Source organism: Haemaphysalis longicornis, unplaced genomic scaffold (genome assembly GCF_048455015.1).
Source record: "Haemaphysalis longicornis isolate Haplotype H1 unplaced genomic scaffold, Haemaphysalis longicornis Haplotype H1 scaffold_13, whole genome shotgun sequence".
Lineage (NCBI taxonomy): Eukaryota > Metazoa > Arthropoda > Arachnida > Ixodida > Ixodidae > Haemaphysalis > Haemaphysalis longicornis.
The window spans coordinates 20,583,849-20,598,715 of NW_027526233.1; the positions used below are offsets into that span (position 1 = coordinate 20,583,849).

The 14,867-nt window shown below is 45.0% G+C and overlaps 1 long non-coding RNA gene across 1 annotated transcript; it reads right to left on the minus strand.

Moving 5' to 3' along the window:
• Positions 1-418: 418 nt before the first annotated feature.
• Positions 419-6,492, minus strand: LOC144164016 (uncharacterized). Its single transcript, XR_013320998.1, has 3 exons — positions 6,308-6,492; positions 5,834-6,132; positions 419-736 (listed from the first exon to the last, which is right to left on the minus strand). It is a non-coding gene; the product is annotated as an uncharacterized LOC144164016 (long non-coding RNA).
• Between the last annotated feature and the right edge of the window lie 8,375 nt (positions 6,493-14,867).

The following is a 14,867-nucleotide window of genomic DNA, read 5'->3' on the forward strand; positions in this document are numbered from 1 at the left end:
TTTTACTGCACAATCGCAGTTAAACATAGTCTTCGCTTAATTTATATTCTATATCAAATTTCCAGAGGGCACTGTATACGAATTGCCGAGGTTAGAATTTGATAGTAGTGAGTTGTTTAGGCAGGCTTTCATTAAACTAGGTGCATTTTGCTTATGTTCTTTCAGTGGCCTTCTCGTTTACACAACGGCCTTGTGGCGGTGGTGGCTGCAGCATTGCCTAAAAACCGGGTGGGAATGAAACCAAAATAATAGATCACCCACTCACTTTGGCTACTACTGCACCTACAATACCCTGATCCCAAGCAAGCTGAATATTTTTGCAATTCAACTTTGTATCAATGAACAGTTAATGAGGCCACCTGAGAACACCCACCGCACAATTCCTGCAATGCAACGCAGGGTGGGGCATGAGACGGCATTGGCTTGCACTAGGAGCTACATGGGGAAAACATGTTAAGACATCGTTGCCTCAGCAATGAAGAACATGCAAAATATAAGGACTTGGGTGGCATTTAGGCAACAAACATGACTGGCAGACGGAATAATCTGGACGAAAACAAGAATACACCCAATCTGCAATTGATACTGGCTCAATTTTACGGCATACAGCAGGCTTTATTTGTTTCACAGGTGGGTTGACTTGACTGTATAGCATGCTATTCGGGGTAGGTCCTCCCCAAGTCAAAATGGGCAGTCAGTCTTCTTGCGACTTTGGTGTTCCATTTGCCGTTCTGTGCTATACATAAAACAGACACAAACATGTGCGAAAACAATGTTGCTATATTCAGCAGAACGGTGTGCTAAAATAGAAATGTCACCACTGCATTCTTTTAAGCTGCCTATGCTTAAAATGCTGAAGGGCTGAAAGTGACTCATCATCATCACCAGCCAATCTATGCCCACTGCAGGGCAAAGGCGTCTCCCACAGATCGTCAGTTATCCCTGTCCTGCGCTAACTGCAATCAATTTATTCCCGCAAACCTCTTGATCTCATCTGCCCATCTAACTTAATGTCTGCCGCCCCCTGCCACTCTTGCCTTATCTAGCTATCCCCTCTGTTTTCCTTAATGACCAACGGTTATCTTGCCTTCGCATTACGTGCCCTGCCCACGGCCATTTCTTCTTCCTAATTTCTACTAATATGTCCTTAACACGCGTTCGTTTCCTTGTCCACCCCGTCCTCTTCTTGTCGCGGAATGTTATACCTATCCTCTTCCTTTGCATTGTGCGCTTAGTGGTTCGGTGCTTCCGCTCCACTGCGGTCTGAGTACCATCGCACAAATTTTGTCATTCTAACGTTTCTCCGCAAAAATCGCAGATATATGTACAAACAGGATCGAAGAATAGAAATGCCTGCCACTCATGTTCATTACATCAGTGCTGCACATCAATCAGGGTTTCCCCGTTCTGGTGAACAATCTGTGGTTCTGTTTTTTGTACCGACTGTACAAAAGGCGCCTTCTATGCTGCGAACACAAACAAATCCCGAAGACACTACTAAGGCGTTGTGCCTTTACGCGCGACTGGGAAACGAGGCCGCACTTAAGAATACGGACAAAACATCCACACAGCTAGGCCAATGTGGCAAATCAGCATTGCGGAGCCAGTAGGAGCAACTTGTGTAGCTGGCAGTGCGCGAGATGATGTTTACGTCAGGTGGTGTTGCTATTCCTATCGGATGTGTCCCGGTTTATGTCTTTCTGGTCTGAATAAAACTCAGTTACAGTTAGCGCTTTGTCCTATCTTCTCTTCTTGTTATGTCCTCGTCTACGTGCGCTGTTATTCCATCGAAGATCGCGTCACCAGCAACTGTGTTTGTTGATGCACGCTTCACAATCGTTTCAAATTCGGCTGGTTGGTTTGAGAGAAGGCGGAAGCCAACGGAGCGGACGGAGCGGAGAGTAGAGGGTTTTTGAATAACGTACGCAACCGTACGCAAACAGTTAGCGAACGCCATTTTTTTGCGTCATTTCTCACTGCGAACGCCATCCCTAGCGAACGCCATTTCTCACTGCGCATGCTCCGTACTTTAAGCCGCTTCTGCGTTTAGCGGACGGAAGACATGCGGACACCATTTCTAGCGAAATAGCTTGCGTACGTAAGGCCGCTTGCGTTTCCAACATGGCGGCAAGTAGGGCGACAAGCATCCACGGTTCTAATTTTCTGCCGACACTAATTTGCTTCCGATGGACAAAGTTATTTGCTCTTATGTTTTTAAATACGTCGACTGCTTAGCACATCTCCCTCGTGCAGCTCTGTATTGTCATGACATCGGTGACTGCCCAAACGAAGCCTTGTAGCTAGGCCAGTGAACGAAGCGGTTTGTGAGTGCGTGTGTGTTGTGGATTATCTTTCTCGAGCGACGTACGACTCAACATTGCACCGCATATGTACAGTGTGTGTGGCTAAACGCTTTCTTGGCTTCCGCGCCACAGTTAAGTGACTGGCTGCTGGACCCCGCAAACCGCGCGCGAAATCAGTGCCGAATTTGCGACGCAAAGGAGGAGGCAACCGATCGCCGTTCAATCGTGGTTCGGACTTGCAACACACGTTTCGACCTTGTAAACGTTCGAAACGCAACTCTGAATTGTTTTGAAGTTGAATAAAATGTATGCGTCAAACGCGGGCATTCAGTTAAGGGCGTTCTGTGAGATTGCACGAAAAACGTTCTGCGGGACTTCGACGCTTTCTTTATGGAAAGTACTCAGGTAAGAGAATATTCATGTCGTGCTGTGGCCATGTTGGATTCAACACGAACTGGAAAGCGTTTGTTTCCACTTGTTTATATAGTGGTAAAATTTCGAAGCACTCCGTCACTCCGCCAGCAGATCAGCCGGCGAGTCGTTTCGCAAAACATTCGAGAGATGGCTCCGTAAGCATTAGCGTGACGCTACGCAAAACTGATGAGACGCTCTACTAAAACTCCCCTCGCGGTGTTTACGTAGCAGGTCGCAAAAGTTTAGCGTTTAGCGTACGCAAAGGCAACAAACGCTGTACTAAAACTCTCTACTAAAGAAAGAAAGATCATGGGGATATAATGTAGAAGAAGTGACAACTGCGCTAGTTGGTAATGCATATGGGACATCATGAAGGTAGCGAACTTAAAGACGGACACTAGCGAAAGAATCGACAAACCACAGTGCTGACTCACAACTGATTTTTATTAGAACAGACACACACTTAAATACTACAACCTAAACCCATGTGACCAGACATTATACATACGTCACAATTCAGCGTATCATTTCGGAAACATGACAGGCATGAAACAGACTGTGTGGATGAAGGCGCGTGTTATATTTACATTACAGAGCCATTTAAAAATTCAAACTCACTCCCATGTAAATGCATCGACTGCACATTAAAGCGCCACACCACCTTTTTTCTTATAATATATGCCTCAATAATCTCGCGTGTTAACTTTTCTCTGTGCACAGATAATATAACCTTTTCCTGGAACGCAGGCTCGCACTTGCACTTGGATACGTGTTGAGCCACGTGCGAGTAGGTGTCTCCTCCTAAAGACATTTGGTGTTCCAGCAATCTGACATTGATACATCGACTTGTCTTACCAATATACACATAACCACAAGGAAACGGTATAAGGTAGACAACACACTTTTTGCATTGAACACACTTTTGCATGTTTTTAAATCGCTCTGTAATGTAAATATAACGCGCGCCTTCATCCACACAGTCTGTTTCATGCCTGTCATGTTTCCGAAATGATCCGCTGAATTGTGACGTATGTATGATGTCTGGTCACATGGGTTTAGGTTGTAGTATTTAAGTGTGTGTCTGTTCTAATAAAAATCAGTTGTGAGTCAGCACTGTGGTTTGTCGATTCTTTCGCTAGTGTCCGTGTTTAAGTGCGCTACCTTCAAGATGTCCCATATGGGGTATAAAGTGAAGTCTATGCTAGACGGGAAGATATCGTTGTCGACGTATGCCTTCGTGTAACCACGTTTCCAGTAGCACGACAATGTCGGCTTCTACATCTTCGATAAAACTGTGTAGTCTGTCGGTGTTAGGCAGTACGCTTCGTATATTAGTGAAGGCAACGATTATTTTTAGCGTTCATGATCGGCTTCGTCGAGGGTTAGCGGTACAGTGGTGATCTCGCGAAGGGTGAACACGGGAGCTCGTGGCCGCCGGTACTATCAGAGCAGCCTGCCGTGGGATGCGTGAAGCCGAACGCATGCGCTGTGCGTTTCGAGCGAGGCTATACTTCCAGCGCGCGCATCGTGTCATCTGAGCATCTGAACGTCATCTGCTACCTTCATCGTGCTTGACGCGGTGGAGCAATCGGCCGCTGTAACGATAAGTGGAACCTTGAAACGGCTAGAAAACTGTTTCTGAGTGAGCGGTTATGGGTTCATTACATCCAATGCAATGGTTTTGACACAGCAGCGTAACTCACCCACTTGTTTCAAACAGACTCAATCAAAAGATCGCGCAGATTTTACCAGCACCTTATTTTTGCACTTGCTTACAAAAAGTCTTGAATGCACATAGAAGCACGCAATTCAAGGCTTTGAAGGTGGTCACGCAAAGGTGGCGCAGGCGCTACGACCTTTGTTCAATATTTGGGAGAAAGCTATCACCCTTCACATTTATATATTTGCGCGTTTTCATGCAAAAATCTATTAATCGCGGATTGAAACAAGGTACCATTAGCAGATGAGAAGCAACATAGCAGACGACGAGCAGACGCTCCGATGACGCCATGCGCGCAGTGTAAGCAAAATAACTCTCGGCACGCACAGAGCATGCGTGATGGTTCGCGCTGGGCACGGTAGGCTGCTCTGACAATACCAGGGGCCACGCACTCCCGTGTTCACCCTCAGCGAGATCACCAAGGTACAATGAACAGAGGGGCGTCATTCGGTGGTTTTGCTGTTGACACCTGATGATTTACAAGCTATGGCACGCACAGTCACTTTTTGCTGATTTCTGCAATATTTTGCAAGCCTGGTAGTACATGTAGCACTTTTTGTCCACATGAAGTCGCTCTAGACTGAATTTAAATGCACATTTTGGGTGGCCGATGAACTGCAACAGCTTTGACCGCGCTTTGCGGGTGGCAGGTGCGAAGTCCTTCCTAATGGCGAAGTCTGTGTTTTTAAGCACGCGACCGCAGCTCAAAATGCGTTCCTTCATAAACTAGCTCACTATAAAACAATTGGCTAGCTTAGCAATGATAGGTCAAGTTTTGTTTTCCGAAAAGGTAGCGATTCGGTGTGCGCGTTTCATCGCACCTGGTTAAAGAGTAAGTTTAAGCTTGCGAGCACAAAACGTGAATATCTTTTGCTCCGTCTCTTCCCATGTTTCCTGTATGTTGTTTTTTTATTCCAAGGAAGATAAGGTTGTTGAGTCATAGGCGGTTGCTGGCGTCAATAGTTGCGGCCTTGAGCACAGAAATTTCGCGGCTTATCTGGGATGAATCGTTATTATTGCTAGGGTTGCTGGTTTGGGGCTTTGGTTTTTCGAGGTTTTTGAGTCGGTTGCTAACTGAAGAAATTTGTTTTTCCGGGGCAGCTTTGGCAGCTTCGACAGTTTTAAGGCCCTCTATCTGTGATCGAACAGTTTGTAAATAGTCCTTGACGCGCTTGATAAAATCTAAGACTGCGGATATTTCACAGCTTTTGGTAGTGCCAGGATTCAGTTGCACGTCGCAAGAAAGCCGTAGAATTAATTGAGATCGATGACCAAAAGCAATCGCGTCAGCGAACACGTCTAATATACTGCGCAATTTAAAGTCGTTGAGGCCCGACACAGCAATAAGGAAGCGATTACTGCTTCTATACGATTTACAATTGTTCAGGTCACTAACCTTCAAAGTCAGAAGCGGGTTGAAGATGGCGTGGCTTGCGGTCTTGTGCCCCAATCTGATGGCATCGGCGGAGCAAATTTGTAGCGGCGACACCAGGCATGTGACCGGTGATGCCATCAATGGGATTGGCTGCCAGCCGTAGGGGGCCACTGGGCGGGTTTTGGCGGAGCAGCGGGATCCGGAGCGTCGAGGGGCGGGCCAGTTTCCCTGGCTAAGGTCTTGGGCACCGGAGGATAGGATGCTGCATGCTTGTCTTGAAGGAACGAACACACATAGGTGGCGGTGAAGCACACCAGCATCTGAAAAGTCAGAAGCGAGTAGAACATGGTGGGCTTGCGGTGTTGTGCCCACGTTATTTTGATAATATTTCAGTTACAAGCTGATATGTTTACGATACATGCCAGCCAATATTACACATTGAACATCAGGGCGGTGTATGCTTGACTACCAGCCATGCCTAAAAAATCTGCGCACCAAAGGGAAACGGAGGAATATGCGTAGTCACGAAGTTTCAGGGAAACTGTACGACGAGGCAAGAAGCCGACGACCAGGGATTTGGAGCCCGCACGCTTGCCGACATGCAACTGCCACTGCTCTCTTTTTTGCACATTTTTGCTGCCATCTAGTCAACGAACAAGTGGGATGCTGTCGGCTATGAGGCGTTGTTTGCGCAACCGCCTGTGTTATTGTCCGTATCGATAATCGCGTGGAGCACGCCGATATGCTTCGGTTCCTTCGCGTTTCCAGTCAGCACGTTCGACAATTTACCGAAGATAACGGTCCTGCAGCGATGAGCGGCCAATCACATGCGAGCGGATTGAAACATGTGATACGGTGGAAGGCTACATAAACGCGCAGCACAACGCCTTCGCGCAATTTGGAGCGGGCACGCTTGTTGACACCGCTCTTGTTTGTGCAGTTTAGTTTTTACTATTCTGTTTGATTCCGAACAAAAATGAGTGCGCTGCCGGCTGTGCTACCTTGTTGTGTACTGCTGCTGCATAACGAGTCCATACAAAAATCGTCTGAAAATCGATTTCGCCTGTTTTCAAGTCAGTTGTTATATTTCTGCTGTTGCTACTCGCTGGGGATGTGGAACTGAACGGCGCTCCACGTGGTATTGAGTAAGTGAATTAACCGTATCACCATGATGCTACCCAACTACATTTTCTGATAGGCTTGCAAAGTTGTCAGGCTGCGATAATGCAAAAGTTGGACACTATCGATACAAGGTTCACAAAGCATGAAGCTATGATAGCAGATGTGAATAAAACCCTAGTGTCACACAGGGCTGCGTTCGGGACGTGAGTAAACTGGTGTCAGAGCAGGAAAATGTCCTCAGGAGTCTTCCGGGTCAAGTTAATGAGCTGCAGGAGACGTCGGCATATATGGAAGACGGAAGCCGGAGACGAAACCTTGTTTTCTATGGTGTAGATGACCCCGTCCGTATTGAAATGTGGGACCACTCGGAAAACCTAATACAAAAGATATGGAAGGAAAATTTCGGAATTCAGCTCAAGTCAGTGAAAAGCGCACACCGCATTGGTCGATTCACAGGAAAGACTTAACGGCAAATTGTTGTAAATTTTTTTTCCTACAAAGAAAAAGAAGACGTTCAGTAAATGCCATGAACTTTAAAGGAAATAATTACAGTGTTGATCAGAATTACTCGCCTGAGACTAAGAGCGTAAGCACACACCGCTGGGAACATACCAAGGCTAAACGGGAAGACAAAAATAACAAAGTAAAGCTCAGTTTTGCAAGGCTATTATAAACGATGAGGCTTTTAGGTGAGAAACAGAAAAAAGGAAGAAATGGTCACTGTCATGAAGCGTTGACGCAGTGCCCAAAATAAGACACAACCATCTCGGCAGCGTTGTGTTAGTTCTGAATTGGCAAATCGTGAGCGATAAATTCGATAAACTTGCAACCTTGATAGAATCTGTAAATGCGGATATAGTATTCGGCACAGAATCTTGGTTCAATCCTTCAATCAGAGATAGTGAAGTTTTTTCAGAGAAATTCATTGCGTATCACAAAGACAGAAAAGCCTTGGTGGGGGCGTTTTTGTGCATGTGCGTCCGATTTCAGCTCCTTCGCTCTTTTTAATAATCATGATGCTCTGAAAGCAGGCTGGTGTAAAGTTACCTTACCTAATTTGTTTACCGTCGGAGCAGTGTATCGACCACCAAAATCTCATATAGCGACACTGTAAGAATTAGGCGAAGTTATCGCGGAACCTACACACCAGGTTATGTTGCTTGCCGGTGACTTCAACTTGATTGACTTCGACTGGAGCGATAACATGTGCGCAGTGAAACGTGTGCCCAAGATAACAAGAAAATGAAGAGCTTTGTAGATGCTTATGGGCTCTTACAGCATGTTTGTGAGCGAACACGTGAAAGCAGCATTATAGACCTGTTTTGCAGTTCGCCATACTTGGTTTGTTCGGTCACTATCATCCCGGGTATAAGTGACCATCAGGCCGTAGTCGCAACCATACAAACAAAACTTCCTCACGAAAAAAAGTACCACGGGAACAGAAGAGTGTTCTTGATCGATGTGATTACTCCAGTATAAGTGAAAAACGTTGCAGTTACGTACCGGTTTTCGAGTGCCTGGCGGATGATGCGGATGGCGGATCATCAACTTTGGTGAATTTTCAAAATAAGTTATTAGAACTCAAAGAAGAACATTAATGAAATGTAGATTCTTCCCATTTAAAAAAATCGCCGAAAACCTTGGGCGACATCTCACCTTTTGCCGCTCATCTGAAGAAGAAAGCGCTTATTTGCTAAATTGAAACAAACTCAACCGACTTGTCATTACCAAAAATTTTGCCATACTACGAGAATATGAAGGAGGTGTAAAGGGAGCCAGAGACAAACTTAAGGATAGATCAAGAGCCAACAGTAATGTTTCTTGGATATTAATAAAAGGTACGGGTCTGACACTCTGGGTATAAACGATATCGTATATATTAACCAAAATATTGGTTATGACACAGGAAAGGCGAACTGCTCAAACAAGTATTTTATCTATCGTTTCCCCAAATACAGGATATCACTTTTTCATCCTACCTCAGTAACGTATCCCCAATGAACGCGATTGAGATTAGCGTAAGTGGCATTGAAAAGATAAATAGCCAATAGATCAAACAAAACTTATTGGCCCCGACGGTATTTCTAGGCGTATTTTGTGACGCCGTGCTGAACCGATCTGGCTGTATCGGCACCTAATTTATGAACAATCTTGTTTGACAGGTGTTTTACCTGAGGAGTGGAAGATTGCTTATGACATTCCAATCGATAGACGGGGATACAAAAAGGACATTGAAAAGTGCACGCTAGTTTGTTTACTTCAATAGTGTGCGAGGTAACAGAACATATCCTCGTTCCCGGAATAATGAAACACTTTGTTTAAAGCAACATCCTAACAAATACCCAGCGCGGGTTCGGCAAGGGGTTCTCGTGCACCACGCAACTTGTTTGAACCATCATCTTGTTGGAACCATCATCACGCAACCATCATCTGGCAGCTGACATTGGTTCAGGGGGGCAAACAGAGTATATTTTCTTAAATTTTCGCAAAGTACTCGTTACAGTAACGCATTCATTTCTTGTTACAAACAAATTACAAAACATACATCGCGTTGTGCTTAAGTGGACAGAAAAGTTTTGTGTTAGCGTCGACCAGGTGTAATTTTAAATGGCAAAAGATCTGAGTACGTTGATGGGACGTCGAGAGTCCCGCAGGGCTATATGTATATTAGGTCAACTTTTGTTTTAAGTTTATATTGACGATAGCTCAGTAGGAATTCAATCACCTGTTAGACTGTTTGCAGACGATTTTGTCGTGTACAAAAAAGTAAAAAGTGAGAGTACCTTTACCCAACTGCGAATTTCCTTGGGACGTGTTCAGGATTTGTGCCCTACGTGTAAGATGAATTTGAATAATAGAAAGCGTGTTCACGGTTCTGTTGCAGGTAAACGTAAGCCAATGCAGACTGAGTACCTCCTAAACAATGAGCCTGTAAAAAAAGCTGCTACATATAAACATCCAGGTGTAGTGTTTTCTTCCGATCGTTCATGCAATGCACACGTGGCGGGACAGCTGGAAGGCGCTGAATTTCATGCAACGCAACTTACAAACTTCAGAGCAAATCCTAAAGAAGGCGGCTGACTTTTCATGTGTTAGACCTACAATAGCGTATGCCTGTGTCGTATGCAACCCCTCCCAAATCACACTGACTGGTTAACTCTGCAAACTTCAAAACCGAGCAGCTAGGTTCGTCTTGGGTTGGTACAAGGGGAGAGATATTAGCACTGAGATGAAAAACAATCTTGGGAGGTGCTTTCCTCGCGACGACCAAGATTGCGGTTGAGTTCTTTCTTCAGATATTTCATTATAAAACAGAAATCAAAAAAAAAAATGCTTCAAAGAACCTCATTACCGTTTACGTAGAGCTGATCATGTTTTCACAATAACGGAATTGCGTACCAGGACGGAACTACTCGTAATTCATTGTTTTGTAAGAACCATTACAGAGCCTGTAGCGCAAGTGCGCTGTAAAAATGAAGATTTGGTTATGTCCTTGCTGTAACCCCCTGGTATAGCGCCTTCAGACAAAAGAATGAAGAACAAAGTAAAGGGTCTGGGAGAGAGTGCGTTGCGGCGCAGTCGTTATTGTGACCAATTCATTAACTGTTTGCAACTCGTTGAAACCCCCGAAAATTCAGCTCTTCATCGCACTTTCCGTTTTTTGGTTCCTTCCAACCTAAGTGAAATCCGCATATATGGGTCCCTGGTCGGAAGAGATTATATGTAGGAATTAGGAAGCAGATTCTTTAGCACAGTCATCTCTTGACAGCTTTCCGATAGAAGTGACTTCATTTCAATGTATACAGGCCCGAGCACGGATACGTAGATATCAACCTCTGGTGAGGTGGCATGAGGGTATCATCACCTCCTTTGAGGATTACGCCCATTTGTAATATGCGTGGAACTCCCGATGTCGCGAATCTCGCCAATGCTAGGTTACTTAAACTAGCTGACGTTGTAGAGCTAAACAGCTCAACTTTTATATGCACCGCGCTGCTCTGAATTCCTGTGGCCATTGTGTTTTTTGTGATGAACGTGAAACCAGAGAGCATTTTGTTTACATTGCTGCGGTTTCTCATTGATGAGAAGAAAATACCTTGCGGAGCCAGTTCTCCGAATTGGACTTACTCTTTCAACGCCTGTTTTATTTTCATCTGGTGCCATATTGCTTGTGTTTACTCCGAAATTTGGTTACAGCTGCCCGAATTTACGCCTCAGAGACAAGGAGCCTGGCCTGTTAGCTGCTCGTGTTGAGTTCATTGGAGCTCTACACACTCGATCGAAGATCCGTTTCTTCCCAATTCTCACATAGTACGCACTTTACTTGAACAAATTCCAATTTTCGTTGTGGGATTACCCTAATCAATTTTTTTCTCGAAATCTTAGTTTCCTAAACGGGCCCAGTAGCCCCAATAAAGCTCCCGATCCTGGCCGATACCCAAAGTGGGTATGCGCCACAAAGGAACAGCAACAAGAAGTTGTTGATGTCGTAAGGCGCGCGTTAGGAGTTAGGTCGACCTTCTGGTTACATAAGCTCTCGCGTCCAAGATTTCTCCTAGCTGAGAAACAGCGTGTGCTAGGTGGCATCGCCGTATACTGTAGCAATAACATAGGCACACTCACGAAATTCCCCGTTAAAGTCAGTGAAGATAACCACCCCAGTTGAAAAACACAAGAAAAAAATACGACAGAATGATCCTGTCAGAGAATGGGATATTCTGTAGTCTGCAGTAAATCCTGTCCTGTAGTCTGTAGTAAGTCCTGCCCTGTCATCATCATCATCATCAACCTATCTACGTCCACTGCAGGACAAAGGCCTCTCCCATTATTCTCCAATTACCTCGGTCCTGTGCCAACTGTGAGCAATTTATCCCCGCAAACTTCTTGATCTCTTCTGCCCATCTAACTTTCTCCCGCCCCCTGCAACGCTTTACATCTCTAGGGATCCACTCTGTTACCCTTAATGACCACCGATTATCTTGCCTTCACATTACATGTCCTGCCCACGTCCCTTTCTTCTTTTTAATTTATACTAATATGTCTTTACACCAGTTTGCTTCCTTACTCACTCCGCTCTCTTCCTGGCTCTTAATGTTACACCTATCATTTTCCGCTCCATTGCCCGCTGAGTCGTTCTCAATTTAAGTTGAACCCTTTTAGTGAGCCTCCAAGTTTCTGCCCCGTAGGTGAGTACCGGTAAGATGCAGCTGTCATACACTTTCTTCTTCAGCGACAATGGGAGGCTGCTATTCATTATCTGAGAATGTTTGCCATATGCACCCCACCCCATTCTGATCCTTCTAATTATCTCTGCCTCATGGTTGGGATCTGGGGTCACAGCTTGGCCTAAGTAGATATGTTCGCTTACCAATTCCACTGCCTCGCCACCTATCTCAAACTACTGTGCTGTCCCGAGGTTATTGATCATTACTTTAGTTTTTTGCATATTAATATTTAGGCCCACGGTTCTACTCCGTTCGCCCAGTGCGGAAAGCATGCTTTGCAATTCGTCCCCCGAGTTACTTAGCAAGGCAACGTCATCAGCAAATCTGAGGTTACTGAGGTATTCTCCATTAACCCTTACTCCCACCTGTTCCCAATCCAACGTTCTGAATACTTCTTGTAAGCATGCTGTGAATAACATTGGAGAGATTATGTCTCCTTGTCTGACACCCTTCCTTATAGGTATTTTACTCCTCTGCCTATGGAGGATGATAGTATCTGTAGACCCATTGTAGATATCCTCTAGTATTCTTCCTGTCCTGTATACTGCAGTGTATCCTGTTCTGTAGTCTGTAGTAAATCCGGTCGAGTCTGTTTACGTAATAAATCCTCTCATGTTTGGAATTTCAACTGGTTTTGCATAAGCAATTTACTTCCCGTGATGTTTTGTTTCTATTAAGCACCTGAAACATGCAGGATATGCATAACAACTTCAATAAAAATATGACCAACAAACATAAGCATTTCGGGGCATTCTTGCCTTTCTGGTACAAGCTTAAAATTGTTTTCAGTGTATAACTGATTTCAGAAAGCTGTACCAAAAGGCAATGTGAGCCATGCAACAAGTGGTACATTCATGCATGCAATGCAAAAGTTTGATCCTACGCAGACTGCACATGCCTGATGCATGTGCAGTCGCGGAAACTCGTGCACACGCAAACTGTGACTCTCGTGAATACGGCAGCCGCTGGAACGTAATGCTAGAACACGCCGGAGACCACGCCGACTCCAGCGAATAGCGTGGCCGGTGCTCGCGTTAGGCCTTTTTTTATTATTAGCCGTGTAATTGTAAACCCGCGCAGCTGTTAACCAGAAATACAGAAGGGAAACCTAAGTAGCGCTACAAAATTTAGCCAGACTCATTTGGGCACTTTTCAGCTGATTTGGCAGTGCTTCTGAAGCAGGGCCAAATCGCGTCCCATCATCGCGTTCCGTCAATGACGCTCAATCTGTTCAAGAAAGCAAATTTATTCTACCGGATAGAAAAATCTACTAGTCGAGCATGGACAATAACCGTTCAAAAATTCGTTTCGTGTCTTAGTGAGGGCCATTAAAACACAAGTAAAGAAATATTTCTTGAACCTGTTTTATTTAAACAGCAAAATGTGAGAGAACGTGAGATAATTAAAATGGAGAGTCAATCTTTTTTGAACAGGAAAACGTGAGAGAACGTGAGACAATTAAATAGGAAAGTCAATCTTTAGCTCGAATGCTTGCCTTGGTGAACCTTGATCCGTTGACGATGCATTCGCACAGCAAGGCGTGGAAGGGTATCCTGTCGCGAAAAGCGCACGTCTCTGTTGTGCTGCACTATCTCGAAGAGTACGCACGCATAATATCTGCCGAAGTCAGGCAGGGGTCATTGCAAGTTCAGTCGATTGTCTAAGCACATCGCACGTATTCCAAATCACACTGCCTGCAATATTCGTCGTATTCACTTGCATCGAAGTGCCAATAATTGCAAGCATAACGATTAGTTGGCGCTAGGGGAGTCCTCACTTCGAGATGCTTGAAATCCGGACCACTGATCTTGCAACAGAGTAGTGAGCTGGGCAAGTTGGTGTGGCGTCATTCTGGGCAACAGCGCGAAAAAAGACGTGGACGAAAGAAACGGACAGGACGAGCGCTGACTCACAATTGGTTTATTCACGCTCTCTGTGCGGAAAATAAACGTTTACAACAGAAGATAGGAAGAGAGAAAAACACAAATACACCCGAATCCAACACACTCGCCTGGTCCCCTCTCTCTCACATCGTCAGCACTCAACACCTTAAATGAAACCCGTGACGAATAAGCAGTGGGCGGCACCGGACTGATAACAAGCATACAAAACAACGGAACATCACGAACCACAGCACGTGCTAGCCAAGTGCGCATATTCTTTGTCGCTCAGCGCAATCGACGTTTGGCTAACACAATTGGCTAGCAATCACCTGATGTGAAAAGCTTCAACCTCTTTTCTACTATTTGCCGCACGATGAAATAATGGAAAGTGTTTGTTTATGCATCCTTGAAAGGAATAATGAACTGGCCTTCAGGAACTCCTGCGGCCTACCTATTCCACGTCTTTTTTTGCGCTGTTGCCCAGAATGACACTGATCTTGCTTTTACCATAGCTTCCGGAGCTTCAAATGTTGCTGCAGACACTTCGCGGATACGTGAGATGCACACTTTTACAAAAAAAAATCGCGCCTAACCCCCCCGCGAATGTGGTTGGAAAGCAAAGCTGTAAACGGCACCCTAACGATTACCCGTGCGGCGTCACTTAAATTCACTCACATCGCTCTACAAATAGTAAAACGAGAGAGAAGTGAAATGCATCTAACCACACGATTTATTACTTCAAAGTGATATTCATCGTTAGGGTAAATCAATGCATGATGCATGAACGGTGTTTGGTTGAGTTGTTTCGTATAGCACAAGAGTGGA